Raw genomic sequence first — 16,246 nt, 5'->3', positions numbered from 1 at the left:
TAAAATTATTGAGAAGTGACCTGGCAGACCACCCAAGAAAACGTTAGCGGTTGGTAAAAATGTGCTCTATATTTTATATAATTGATCCCTTTTCCTGGCTAAAAACAGACGGATAATGGTGTGCAGCTCTTCCTTTGTGGGTTTGAGGAGTGGCAGATGCCATTGCTCTGGTCCTTGACAGCTGCTCATTACGCCTGTGTGAAGAGTATGACCTCTGAGATGTCCCTGGGTTTATCCACTTTGACCAAACCAAATTATTTTTAAGACAAGGAAATGGGAAACCAGGATTGAATACCTCTGAGATCAATAGAAGATAGGAGCAATGGAGCCAAGGGAATATTCAGTATATTCGTGAACGTGCTATTGCGTTCTCGTTTCAGTTTTAATGGCTTTCTCCAGTGGTTTCTATTTTGAACCTGCTGTAGATACGACAGCAGTAGTATCCTCAGTAGGTAAATTGAATACATACAACAAGACATGAATCCCTGATTTACCTGTGAGACTGGGAACACGTAACCCACACATGCTCATTCGGCATCCACAAGATTGGGCTTTGTCCCTCTGGAAGAGTTTGGCGGGTCCTTAAGGTGAAAAAAAGGAATTATGAATTAAATGTGCAGGTTGGTACTCATTCTAATGCAACTGTCCCAGTCGCCTATGCCCATCATGAGCCATGTTACCTGATCTAAGATGTGCTTAAATGATTCAGACTACGTGCGAGATCGAAACACATTTCGAAGACGACACGTCAGCTGGTAGTCATTGCCTGTTTGCAAAGAAAGAAAAAAATAATCAAAATAAATCCTGACATCCTGATTCCAGATAAAATGGCTATGGAAACTGGAAACCTTGCACTGATGTCCACCTGATATACAATATACGGTATAATTGGTGGAGAAATTCTACTGTAATAGAATGGGCAAGGAAAGGTTTATTTGGATTATTTTTTTCTTTCTTTGCAAACAGGCAATGCAGGCGCACAAACAGGTGTAGGCGAGCGAACGGGGAACGAGCCAGCGAGGAGCCTGCGAGGAGCCTGCGAGGAGCCAGCGAGGAGCCTGCGAGGAGCCAGCGAGGAGCCAGCGAGGAGCCAGCGAGGAGCCTGCGAGGAGCCTGCGAGGAGCCTGCAAGCGAATGCGGAACGAGCGATAATGACATCACCCCAGAGACCACTATCATCACCATGTGCCATCGTCATGGCACTGGTCTTGGAAAGGTCTTGGAAGATATTTGGAAACACACTGCCAAATGCTCGATTGTAAACTACAATACGGCAAGTTTATTTGTAATCTTGCCGTTACAAATACACAGCAACGTTGCATAGGTTACAGTTTTTTTTGTATATAAAAAAAGCTATTTAAAAGTGGACACAATAGGATCAGTTGTCATATGCACAGCCAAAGAGAACTGAACACTGACCGCGACGCCGTTTATTTTAATTGCAACATCGTCTCTGTTTGTTTGTGTGTTAAATAAAGTAATTCAAACTTGAGTGCACATTTCTCAATGATGACATCACTCCAGAGATGACCTGTACCACACTGTGCCATTGTCATGGCACTGGTTACTATGTCTCCTAGACATAGAGCTGCAGGTGGATGCAGGCGCACAAACAGGCGCAGGCGAGCGAACGCAGAGCGAGCGAACGCAGAGCGAGCGAACGCAGAGCGAGCGAGCCAGCGAGGAGCCCGAGAGGAGCCAGCGAGAGGCAATCCTCAAGCTAAGGATTGATCCAGTAGAGAGTTGTAGCTTTTCATTTACAAAAACAAAGGTATTTAATCCACCAGAACATATATAGGACAAATTCCTGACAGATGACACTATGCTATGATCCCCCCCCCCGTAGGTAGGTGATGCGCAGGTATTTATAGCCTTCGTCGATGAGCAGACAGCACATCGGGGCCTGGCGGTACCCAGCGGGGGCGCGAGGGGACTCGCTCACACCTATTGGAACTAAAACCGGCCTGGTTAACTGGCTCGGCTGGATAAGATAGAGGTCCACACACCAAGCCAAGGGAGTCCATTAACGGTCGAAAAAATAGCCCTAATGGAAGTCTTATCTGTAGCTATCTGTGGTTTGGCACTGGTGCTCTCTGAGGTAAAGAGAGATGGGGGCTCTGGAGACTCCATACTTCTGCAGGGCAGTAGGTAGAAAGGCTGGTTCGTTTAACATTTTTAGTTGGTAATGTAACCAACTCCAAGAGCCTAAAGAGTAAAGACACTGTACTGTGTGTGCATTTTTACTGAATGTTTTACAGATTGTAACAATATATGTATTGAAAACATATTTCCTTGTATGCAAACAACTGCTCACAGCAAAGGGAGGATTGAGTGGGGCGGAGCCGTTTAAAAACTGCTTAACAGATATTGCTGCTGGATTTAGCAAGACCAAGCTTGGTAGTAGTGAAGGCAATTTGAGTGCTGAAAAGATCCGGTGAAAGAAAAAGAGGCCACCAGTTCTTGAGGGAACTAGATAGAAGCACTTCTCAAATCTTAACAAATATATGTATACTTTTCCCTTGAGGAGATAATTGTCAGAATTGTGCTGTAGTTGATGGAGTAATAATGACACATAGTTTAGGACCACATATTTGGACCACAGAAAACACATTCCCCGCTAACAAGCATTCTCAAATGATTTATTTGTGCAAGCACATGCAGCGAACCAGCCCAGAGCACAGTGCCATGCATTGGAATCATTTTACTTTTTCTTGAGAGCATGGTGTCTACACAGAGAGAAGCCACTCGATAACATTTTTTTTTTTCCGATAACCATTATTTGACCAAATAAAAAAGATGGGATATTATCAGTAAAGCATAGAGGTCTTGATTTGCTCAGATAGTTAGCTAGCTGTGTGTGACCAAACGAGTTTAGGAGCCGTTTATTTTATTTTTTCCTTGACCCTCACCTAGTGTCACTTATCTGCATGCCTGACTACGCTTGAAGGTCAATCTGCATGACTATACCTAAACATCCTTCTGCTGGGATCGGTCCACTCCTCAAATCTGATTGTGAGGGCACTTTCCATTAGAATAAGGAGCTCTTAACACTCGTGCTTCGAATGCTGAAACCACCATGTAATACGTGTGTGTGTTTTTTCTCTCTCTGATGTGCCTGATTGTATTCTGGTCCTCTGTACTCAGTATATGGGGGTTTCATCAACTAAGTGAATCCAGTAATGGGAAGGAGACATGGGTGCGTGTGTGTGTGTGTGTGTGTGTGTGTGTGTGTGTGTGTGTGTGTGTGTGTGTGTGTGTGTGTGTGTGTGTGTGTGTGTGTGTGTGTGTGTGTGTGTGTGTGTGTGTGTGTGTGTGTGTGTGTGTGTGTGTGTGTGTGTGTGTGTGTGTGTGTGTGTGTGTGTGTGTGTGTGTGTGTGTGTGTGTGTGTGTGTGTGTGTGTGTGTGTGTGTGTGTGTGTGTGTGTGTGTGTGTGTGCGTGCGTGCGTGCGTGCGTGCGTGTGTGTGCATGCGTGTGTGCGCAACATCAGAGCCGTGTTCAGACCTGCTCCTCTCTCTCACTGGAGACCATGGCAGAAATCTGTCTCTTAATTGCGGAGGGGACCTGAAGTTTCCCGCTGCCTGTGTAGACGGGGCTTTTATTAGTCAAGGCTATACCAATCTGTATCTCCACAAGAAAATATTATACGTTTTATAAAGTTCATACAGATTTACACATCTACTTATCAACAATATTTCATAAACCTTCATGCGGTAAACATGTTAATAACAAATAATGATTTCTCAAGGCATACATAGCTTGTCTTTGATTTGTGGTGTCTCTGCAAATCCTGCATTTCCAGATATTTTATCAGTCCAGTGTATCGTCCATACGAGCCCGGCATTTTGGGGGTCTGTAAATGAACATTTTCCAAACTAGTTCCCAGAGTGGAAAGATCTCAAAACGCTGTTTACGAGGTGCAGTTGTTACGAAGTCAACTTTTACTAAGACTATGACATCACAGCGCCAGAGTGGTGTCTGTTATCCATGATCCACTGACCTTATAATGAGTTTTACTCATGGATCTATGATGGTTTTACTCCGCTCCTCTTTGCTCCACTGCCGTCCACAAGCCACAGGTGACAAGTAGAAAAACACGGTCTGTGTTTTTGGACTGACAGTAAGAGTCCGGTCACTGACAGGTTTTTCTGCTTTAGTCCCGTTACGTGAAGAATAAACTCACCTCCTCATCTCCTCTGTAGATTGTAAATCCTTGAATCAGTTTCATTTTCACTGTTTACATTCCACAAAAGTTTACTGCATATGCGCCTGGAAGATGAATTGCACCGTTTTCACAGACCTGAGTCGACGCATGTGGACGCACACATGTACTAACCTGGCTTCGTGCTTACAAAGAAAGTCTCTGAAAGCATTTGTGTGGACATAGCCTAAGTTCGAATGTGATTACTGTGTACAAATAGCAAACCGTCTCCACGTGTGCACAACTCCACTGACACAGTCGGTACACAAACCCCCACTCGCTCATTCCCAACTGTCTTAATTCAATTGCTATCATACAGTAAAATAAGCCGTAGATTCGTCTTGCAAGTATTTTTGATGTTGGTTTACTCAAAAGAAGTGGCTCCAAGAAGCTTCCGCTGTGTGTTAATCTCCCTTTAGCAGCTGAATCAGTGATTAGGAAGAGGGGGTCCACTGCTTTCAGCCCTAATTGTGTAGTAATCAATCGTCAGTCACTGCAGAGAGCTGTTCCACCATGCACTTGTGTTCTTCTATTTCTGACCACTGCCACGGCGAGTTAAGGCCTGCTCGGTCCCTGCGGATGGAAACTGGAAGTGGAACTTATCACTTACTGCCTTTTAAAGGTTTGAATGGAAGCTGGTTTTGTTCATTGTGCCGTCAATAAAGCTCTGTTATTTCCATGTGTTAGATATGTACTTTCTAAATCAAAATCACGGATAAACGCTGTACAAAATCATTTCTTCTGCATCGGACAACAAAAAAGGCTTCTTCTTCAACACCCTAACCCTGTAGTTTAGACCACATACCACATACTGTAGCAGTGGTTCCAAAGTGGAGGTCGGGACCCACGCAAGATTACTTCAAGCAATAGTTTTCAAGAATAATTCATCTTTATTTGCGCATATTGTAATGTGGAACAGTCTAAGTAAATCACTCCAGTGACAAAACATACTGTATATTGAAAATTAATATTACTGAAACAGACGTCACATTATTACGTTTACCGTGAGTTTCCCAGTTGATTCGCATTGATATTCTGGGGGTCGAAACCCCTGTAATATCGTGTAGTATAGTATGGCATAGCATTGTAAAGCAATGCATACTAGTACAGTACAATATTTCTTTAAAAAATTAAATCAATTCGAAAGTTTAAACAAAATCTAACAATTCATCATCACTCATTTTTGGAAAGAGACCCATTGAAAGTGGTGCCATTGCCCACTTTTGGGTCCCGACCCATGTTGAAAGTCACTGGTATCTATTATTGTATTATTGTATTATTGTATTATTGTATTATTGTATTATTGTATTATTGTATTATTGTATCATTGTATGGTATAGTCTGGAATTATACAGAAGAAAATATAACATTCTTATAAAAAACATTTAAAAAAAAAGGAAAGATATCTCTTGCCTCATTTGATTCAAACATAAAGATCAAATAAAACAATTGAATGAATGAATCCATCAGCTTGTCCTTCCATGCACCCTACATTGACCTGCATGCAAATGTACTATCACTATACAATGTATATCTGGCACAGTTGGCAACAGTTAATTTTTAATGTAATTTGTTTACATTATTGATACCCATTTTACCAGAATGCTTTTAAGCTACAGCATATGGCAAATAAACGAACATAAAACGGGAATAGGGCAAAAAAGCTTGTCAGAGCTTAACACATTTCGACATCATTGAGAATTATTATCATTATTTGTCCATCCATCCATCCATTTTCTTCCGCTTTATCCGGGGCCGGGTCGCGGGGGCAGCAGTCTCAGCAGAGATGCCCAAACTTCCCGATCCACACACACCTCCTCCAGCTGTTCTGGGGGGACCCCGAGGCAACACCAGGCCAGCTCGGAGACATAGTCCCACCACCGTGTCCTGGGTCTTCCACGAGGCCTTGTCCCACTAGGACATGCCTGGAACACCTCCCGTGGGAGGCGACCAGGAGGCATCCGAAACAGATGCCCGAGCCACCTCAACTGGCTCCTTTCGACGTGAAGGAGCAGCGACTCTACTCCGAGCTCCTCCCGGGTAACTGAGCTCCTCACCCGATCTCGGAGGGTGCGCCCAGCCACCCTGCGAAGGAAACTCATTTCGGCCGCTTGTATTCGCGATCTTGTCCTTTCGGTCATGACCCAAATCTCATGACCATAGGTGAGGGTGGGAACGTAGATCGATCGGTAAATCGAGAGCTTTGCCCTCCGACTCAGCTCCCTCTTCACCACGACAGACCGATACAGCGACCGCATCACTGCTGACGCCGCACCGATCCGTCTGTCGATCTCACCCTCCATCCGTCCCTCACTCGTGAACAAGACCCCGAGATACTTGAACTCCTCCACTTGAGGTAAGGACTCCCCACCGACCTGTAGAGGGGAAACCACCTTTTTCCGGTGGAGAACCATGGCCTCGGATTTGGAGGTGCTGATCCTCATCCCGGCCGCTACACACTCGGCTGCAAACCGCCCCAGAGCAGCTGAAGGTCCTGGTTTGTTGAAGCCATCAGAACAACATCATCCGCAAACAGCAGAGATGAGACTCTGAGGCTCCCAAACCGGACACCCTCCGGCCCCTGGCTGCGCCGAGAAATTCTGTCCATAAAAGTAATGAACAGAACCGGTGACAAAGGGCAGCCCTGGCGGAGACCAACACGCACCGGGAACAGGTCTGACTTATCATTATTTGTTTTAAAACCTAATAGTCCCTTGTGTGTCTGGTTGGGGTTGTACATTCATCCCGGTCAAACAAACGTGAGAACCTATTGGGAATGACCTTTTCATTTGTTGTGTAATTATTGTTGATTATTAAAAATGGAAAACAGTGGTGGTGTGGCAGAGTCATTGGCGCTGCTTGGGGTCTGCATGTCCTACTTGTGCTACATAATTAACTGTGATTGACAGTGGATAAAAGTTCATGGCAATAGTTGTCAGCCCGAGGAAATGCATCTAATTGATTTTACTATTTGTTGATTTTGTATCATAAAAGCAACAATCACATTTTTTTTTCCTGTTCTATTCTTGTCTATTTTTAGTGCGGTAAACGATAAAACTAAATATATAAAGTACTTGGACCTATAATGACCTTTCTTCTGAAAAGCACACACCCTTTTCTCTGTGTAACCACACTTTTACTCATAAACGCTGGCCTTAAATGCCAAGTTACAAAAAGAAAGGAGATGACAAATTGAAAAAACAACATTTGAAAGCAGTCGTGACTTGTTTTTGTGGCCTTCAAGGTTACCTCTCTGCACTTTTATTACTAAATTTAACTAATCCAGGGGCAGACATTTTGACGGGCCTTGGTATTAAGACATCAAATAGAAAAATCACCACCTCCCGTAATTATATTTAAGCCCAAATTTACAAAGCCTCTCAACCATTGTGTTTGTCTTCATCACTGTGGATACAGGATGCTCTTAACACGAAACAAAGAGGGTGTGAAAAAGCGTTCTACATTTCTACATAAGTTGTACTGTAGATGTTGAACACAAATATAGATACATTTTATATACCATACATACACATAAAAATACACATTTGCATCTTTTTCTCACTGTCTGACATGAAACCAGAATGGTTTATTTACATTTTTTTTAGGTCAAGTAGAATTTAAAACAAATATTTATATTTAATAAATTCCAGAAAAATGAGAAATAGAATTTTTTAGAAATGTTTTTCATTACTTTTTAGTAAGAAGTTTACATACACTAGGATTACAATACCTTTAAACATTTTGGGAAAGCCCAGGTGACGATGTCATGTCCTTGGAAGCTTGAACAAGTCTGGATCAATAATGGGTGCAATTTCAAGACACTTGAAGGTGCCAGGTTCGTTGACCACATGCTGTGGTCTGAAATGTGAATAAATGCAAAAGAACTGATGAAGATGCTTAACCTGGTAAGAGTTTGTCATTATCCAGAGAGAAACAAGTACTGTACCGACATGGGCTGAGAGGGTACTCTGCCAGGAAGAAGCCCTTACTCCAAAAGAAACATCTAAAAGACAGTTTGGAGTTTGCAAATAATGACCATCGCCACGTTTGGAGGAAAAAGGGGGAATCTGGCAAGCCTGAGAACACCATCCCAACTGTGAACTGTGGGGGTGGCAGCATCATGCTGTGGGGTTGTTTTGCAGTGGGAGGGACTGGTGCTAGAGGTTAGATTTTAGGCCCGAGCCCGGTTCGGGCCGAGATATCATGCATGAGAGTCGGGTTCGGGTCGGGTCGGGTTTTAATTTTTTTTTACATTTTTTTTTTTAAATCTCGAATAAGATACACGCATCACCTTTTTAGTTTAATTACGAAATCTGATCATAACCTTCTTTAAAATGGACGAATAGTTTACTACTCTTGTGGAAAGACATAAACTTTAGTAACAACTGTTATTAAGCAGCACGAACAGAGCATGCAGTGCACACGTAAAGGTGGCCCCGCCCCCGCCCGCAGCATCAATCTCACAAATATGATTGCACGCTTCAGTCAGGTCTGACTCTGCAGCACTCCACGCACGGGCTGTCCGGTCTGGTCTTCTGCATACCTTTTGGGCAGAGCTGCATGTGTGCGCGAGCCCATTCCACCCTCCCCCACCCCCGCCGCGACTGGCAGCAATAAAATGAAAAAATAACGTCGGGTTTATTTCGGGCTCGGGTCTACATTTTACAATAATTGGTCGGGCTCTGGTCGGGTCGGGCTGAATTTTTTGGGCCCGATCTAATCTCTAACTGGTGCACAAAATGGATGACATAATGAAAAAAGAACACTAGGTGAAGTTAAAGTTTGGGCACAGATGGGTCTTCCAAATGGACAATGACCCAAAGCATTCTGCCAAACTGGTTACAAAGTGGCTTATGGAATACAAAGTCAGTGTTTTGACATTGTCATCACAAAGTCCTGATCTCAATCCAGTTGAAAATATATGGGCAGGCATGTGCACGCAAGGTGGACAACAAATTTGGCTCAGTTACACCAGTTCTGTTTGGAGGAATGAACCAAAACTCCTGTCAACTATTGTGAGAAGCTTGTAGAAGGAAGTCCAAAACGTTTGACCCCCCCAAAAAATACAGTTTAAAGGCAATGCAACCAAATATTAATGAAATGTATGTCAACTTTGGTAAGTAAGCAACATAAAGCTGTGTAGAAAATTCTATCTCTCATTCTTCTGGAATTTAGCAAATAGAAATAATTCTTAAAATTCTAATAGACCTAAGAAAAATAAATAAATATTAAGCTTGGTTTCATGTCAGACAGTGAGAAAAAATTTAAATGTTTTTATAAAGTGTATGTAAACCTATGGTTCCTGCTGTACATAGTATAAAACGAGACTCGAATAGATACAGTATGTCAATGTTAACGAAACATAAGTGGTCCTCATTTTTGTGACATATCACAGGGTGAAAAAGGTCATAGAGCTCTGAACAACACAATGTGAACACAATGGTTTCTCAAATTTGCCTCTTCTAATGCTAATTTATAGTTGTAAAATGCACTATTTTAACATAATATCACCCAATAAAGTGATCATTTTAGGTCAAATGATAACACTATAAGGCGATTACTTTACATTATTGGCACACTTTGATCTCAACACATGCGAGGCCGTCACTCCTTTTCAGTTCATTTCGTATGGAACTTGCGCAATGAGGTCAAAGTCGCTCACCCTCCTCGCTTGCAATGCTATACCAACCAATCAGCGATCAGGCTTAATAAACAAACCAACCATCTGAGAGGGTGCTGCAGAGCTCTTCCTAAAATCAACACTGTGCATGTATTAAACTAACTGACCAACACTGAGGAAAAGAACATTTTTGTTATCTTATCTTATCTTATCATAGCGATGTAAACAAAAAGGTAGCAGCATGGGAACAAAATTTGCCAACATTAGTAAGCCTGCTAGAAAACCTAAAGTCCTAACATATGGCGTTTCATTAAACAACATTCAATGTTTCTTCTCCCATTTAAAACATCATCAGAATTATTATTGATATAGGCTACTGTATAAATAAATGTAATAATTTAAACAAAATACCCTCAAATCTCATAGGTCAACAAATCAAAATCATCAAATTTAAATCAGCAAAAATAATGATGTTATTGGTCATTATAACATTACATGCTGGTATTATCCGTTGCTACAAGCCCACTACAATTCCGTCTGTTTTGCAGTTCCACCCAAATGCTATTTTATTTCATTTGACCAAGAGGGGCATCTTCTTTCACACAAGTCACTCACTTTCATCTGCCCTATGGATTGTGACCCACTTGTTTTACCTGGCAGAATCTCTGAGTGAACAAGCCCCTTCTCAGACCATAATAGCAGCATGTCTTTCAGTGCAGCAGAGAGTTTGTTTTAAATACTAAAATCAATACAGTGGCTGCAGAAGACACAGGGACCGAAATCTATCAAGACAAACAGGCGAGCAAGCCAGGAGACGTGCGAGCCAGCCAGGAGACGCGTCCCTGCTTTGTCTCTGATTGTAGAGATTACGAAAAAAGATGGAAAATTGGAGCCGATTGCCTGAAGTGATTGGCTGATCTCCTCGCAGGATGACCTCGAGTGTTATCCAGCAATGTTTGAAAAGGAGCAGACAGAACACGCTCATGTCCTACAATGGGCTGATTAGATTAATAAATCAATCTCCTCATCCGCCAGGGTACATCTTCTCAGGGTTATTTTTATGAAAAGGGTTATGGAGGATCATCACTGAAAGTATTTCTCATTATTGACTAACTGAACTTTGACATTCGGCCGCAGAGACTACACAGGATTGATCATCGGCAGGAATGAAAAATGGTGTTAATGGCCTCCGCATAATGTTTCCAAAATGATCAGACCAAAATGGATTTTTCTTCTTTCATGGTCAGGTGTTTTATTACATGGGTGTGTGAATCACATAGCTCAGATGAGTTATGTGGTGTCTACTACAAAGCAGGTGAGGACCAAAGGTGCAGCAATTCATATGTTTTGGACTAAATGATGGTTTCTCAATCCCACCGCTGGATATTATACAACATAATCAATAAATGTTACTTCTTAGAAATACACTTCATGACTGCTCTCTTCCACATTGAAGGATCAAAGTAAGGGTACACCCCGTTTGTAATAATTTATATATCACGAATCAATCTGACATGTTCAACAGAATAAAAAAAATTAAATAAAATGAATCTCCTGGGTGCCCGAATCCTTGAATGATAGCTCTAATAAAGCAGTTCCCATGCTCCCATTTGGCTAATACACAGATAGATAGCACAACTCTTTTGGAGAGAAAGTGATATGCAGTAATTGCCTCTTTTTAATGACAATGCTTTTATATCTCAGAGTGAATCTGTGAAATAAGGCAATTAAGGGTGGTTTTAAGTTCTGGCTGGCTGGTCAGTCAAGACGAATAGTCTTATTTTTTTTTACTTTGCAAATATGTGAATAGGTTTTTGGTCTCTAATGAGAGCGGGTCTGCAGTATGACCCGTGTCCTTTTGCACTCATTAAAACAACACAAAGACAGACTCTAATACCAAACAGGCATGAGCAGAGCCAGAAATGAAGGACTTTTCCAAACGCAATCACTGAAATATTTTACTATTCATGAAAAACTTTGGGTATTAAATTGTCATACCTCACCGGTCTCAGTGCTGTCCTTGAATCTCAGCCTCTTGAGTCTTAGCAAACGCTGCCTCTCCACTACTTCACGTTGTTTTAGCTACATATTCTGTCTATCTCCGCAACAGCATAACCATTAGCCTCTTCTCAATCTCCCCCGCTTCATTTCTGACATTCCTTTACATAGTAAAGGAATCCTGACTCATGAGCACATGTCCCTGACTTAAACTTTACATAAATCCCCTGTGCAAATGTACATATTTGGTTTATGATCTACTTTACCATTGCCATTTGTTTTGCATTTCACTACTATCTCTTGCTACGACAACTACTATCTTTTATTGGGGAAGGTTCTCATGCCGGCTTTCTGTTTGTAGAGGTGCTCATTTGTACAGTAACACATGTGATAGATCCTCTGTAGGGAGCACAGCCTTAATGACAGAGGAGTATTCTGCCTGGAACCGAAGCCTCCGGACAACATATTGATCTACCGGGGAAGCATGAGACAATGGAGCCCAAAATGGAAAAAAAACTCATCAATGGAGATATTTAGAGGACACTTGGGGAAGAACAAGAAGGTCATGCAAAGCTACAAGGAAATTGAATTAGAATTGGTCGGTGTTCGGCCAGGCTTCTTGCTGGTATTTGTAAACAAGAATCTGCACAAAGGAGAGATATAATAGATTTAATCTTGAAATTCTTTTACGCTTTTTCAAAGGCTGCCTCTGGACCTGTGGGTTGCATGTTCAAGCCTCAAAGGAGTCACCTCGTGCATTTTCTGCAATCTTAGAACAGAGAAGCTTCTGAAGTTAGAGGCAAAACGTCCTCAACTCAATCAACCCAGTCCAGCCGACGATATTTCAAAATCTCAACTGCAATGCAAAATTCCTCGATATATACATACTCCATTGCCCGAAATAGGAAATATATAGTAAGGATATTTCACAAAGACATCAAAAAAAATTCCACTCATCATTAGGCAGTTCCGTCTAATGAAATAAGCTCCTCATTGATGTACAAAATAGGTTTTCATTCTAGCTTTTTTAAAACACTGAGGGCTAGAGCTCATTTTGTGTCCTGTTTAGGAGGAAAGACACGCATACACATATTGTACACATATGTATAAACAAATATTTAGCCTACTAACATTCAGAAAACCTCAGGTACTGGAGTACAAGTCATAGGAAAGGTCGTAGATCGAACTGTTCATTGATACCTTTTGGGCTTTGTGTGTCGAGAGTATGAATCCCTTCTCTTTTTGAAAGCCAGTAGTTAATGTCACCGCCTCTGTTAGAGTTTGATTTGTTCTATTCCCAAACACCTCAATGTACTCACATTATGATGGGCTGATGAAAAGCGTACCGTTACAGGGCTCTTGGGATCATGGTTGCGTATTTTGGATCGATGTTTAGGAATTCTGTTTTTAAGAGGTCTTGTCGTTTTTTTCTGATATAGGCTAGCCCACAGGGACACTTAAACATAGGGCCTCAATTCCTAGTTGTTAGTTCTTATATTTGAAGAGTTTCGTGGCGCTAGGCTAATGCAAGGCTGGCGCATTTCTACGATATCAAAATCAGTCCGACCCGCTCCACAGAGCACCTGAGGCAAATCACTTAAAACGCCAAACTAACAAAATGTCTGTGTCGATAGAGCCTAGCACAAGCCTAGCGCCACGTACCTCTTCAAATATAAGAACTGCATGAATTACAAAAATAAAAATATCTCCAGAAATCACTAACACTCCGGATAACTAGGAAATGAGGCCCTATGTCAAAAAACCTGAAATATCCCTTTTAAGCATGTAGATGACGTTGTTTGTGTTAAGAGTGATTTCCCTATCCATGGATGGTTGAAGGTTTGAGTCTTTTGGGTAAAGTTACACTGGATACAATGCCCGGCACCTGGAGTTGCCTTGTGGGATGTCATTTAAAAAGTGAGTGTGGGTCTGATTAAGGACCCAAAACGTCTCTGTTGCCAGTGAGAGCAATACAAATTGGCGAGCATACAGTTGTGCGGTTCTACCTTCATTTCTACACATTTTGTGTTCAGAAAATGCTGGTGATGCATGTGATGTGACCATGTTATCCTAAATGAACTACTTTTCCCTTTTCCCCATGTTTTCTCTCACTGTTTTTTTTCATATCTGTTTGACTAATCCTGCATATTCAGTCAATATTCTTCACCTGGCATCCTATAATCACAGCAGTGTTTAAATTCCCTTCACTATTGGACATGTCTTGCTCATAGAATGTTGTTTGTTTTTTGGTCGAGTTGGTGAGAAAAAAAAAAATCTCAACACTGGAAAGCGATTACATTGATTAGTGCTATAAGTCATCTTAATCACTTTAGTGCCATTTGGTTATTTTGGGCAGCGCATGTGCAGTGCTAATGAACACATGAGACTCCCCCACATGTGCTTTTACAAACATTAATTTATCCTGGCCTACTATGCACCCAAAGGAACCAGTCACAGGCTCTTGCTTTGAGGAAAGAGCACTAATCCCTGCTTCACTGCGCCACACTAACACACCATACAACATGTTAAGATGCACGTTTTTGTTGATGAGCAAACAAATCTCATTTTGAAGAGACATAGGGGAATGCTTCACTCCTCTTTACGGCGAGGCCTGCACATGCATCTATAGGAACTGCCAATTTCTTCTGCCTAATTGCATTGGAGAGCATATAGAAAATATTTTTAGACCTGAATCCCAGGATAGTTGTGGCCACGATTGATTCTCAATAAGAGTGACTTTCAGGACTAATTCTCTGTGATGCAGCCTGTAAAGTGGAATAATCTAGTGTTTCACCGGTGGTGCCTATAGGATCTGTTTGCTCCAATGAGCTCTAGTGACATCTTAAAATATATTTGTGGAACCAAACTACAAAATAAGAAAATCAAATTCTCAAGTGGTATGTCAACAAGAGGCTTTGAAATCTATGATATAGTTCATTTTACTTATTTAATCATACAACCACACCACAAAACTATTTGGGGGGATCCCTTCGTATGAAGAATTACAGAAAACCCAGATATTGAAATGGCAGTATATTCATAATCTATTTTTTCCCTTTTCCAAAAAAAAGTAAATGACCTTTGAGTCTAGATAAGGATTCAGAGTGCAACATTTCAAAGCCTCTTGTTGACATACTACTGGTTGGCCCTGTATGTTTGGTATGCACGGGGCGTGCAATATGGCGGCTTAAGCGATGGCCGTCATGCTTGAGTAAGGAGCCTTATTGGTTGGCCGAGCTGTTCATTTGTAGATTCGGAAATTTTAATGAGTAATGTTGGCATGCAATAACACACATGACAGACACCTTTGATAGTTACAGTATGTGTAATGCCCCATATAGGCAGCACTACTGTTCCAGATCGCAACACTGAAATGAGTTTGATGCATTTCAGTACAGGTAACTGCTGTGCCAAAACCCTTTCCTCACATCCATGGTAGAATCTTGATCAGACTTTGACCAACAATATACAGCAAACTTGTATTTTTGAAATAGGAGCCAAGTAAAAAAAAATGTACAGACCTTATTGTGACCTGTTATTTCAAGATATGGGGCGTATTATTCATACTGTTTTATAAAGTCTGTATGGATTATTTGTATATGGACCCTCGGAAGAGAATCTTATTTGCATAGTACTTTTCACAGGACACAAGTTCAAAGGCCTTCACAAGGGAGTAAGTTACAGTGAGATACAGTACATGCCCTTGGGAGTAGACAGACGGAAGCACAGCTGCACACATCCTCGCCAACGGACCATGCAGCCACCAACAACCACGGAAACAGCCATTAGACGGTCATGCCACATTGGAACCACAGAATCGTCAATCCAAATAAACAATAAACACAGGAGAGTTGAGCAGCAAAATGATTTACTCAAGTAAGAGCAACATTGGTTTGAATAGTTTTTAGTCAAGAATGAGCAAAACAAAGTCCATCCATCCATCCATCCATCCATCCATCCATCCATCCATCCATCCATCCATCCATCCATCCATCCATCCATCCTTCCTTCCTTCCTTCCTTCCTTCCTTCCTTCCTTCCTTCCTTCCTTCCTTCCTTCCTTCCTTCCTTCCTTCCTTCCTTCCTTCCTCCCTCCCTCCCTCCCTCCCTCCCTCCCTCCCTCCCTCCATCCATCCATCCATCCATCCAACCTTCCTCACATCCATCCATCCATCCATCCATCCAACCTTCCTCACATCCATCCAACCTTCCATCCATCCATCCATCCATCCATCCATCCATCCATCCATCCATCCATCCATCCATCCATCCATCCATCCATCCATCCATCCATCCATCCATCCATCCATCCATCCATCCATCCATCCATCCATCCATCCATCCTTCCTTCCTTCCTTCCTTCCTTCCTTCCTTCCTTCCTTCCTTCCTTGCATTCATCCATCCATCCATCCATCCATCCATGCACCTTC

This window comes from Gobius niger, assembly GCF_951799975.1.
Source record: "Gobius niger genome assembly, chromosome: 9".
NCBI classification, from domain to species: Eukaryota; Metazoa; Chordata; class Actinopteri; order Gobiiformes; family Gobiidae; genus Gobius; species Gobius niger.
This window is presented reverse-complemented; position numbering follows the sequence as displayed.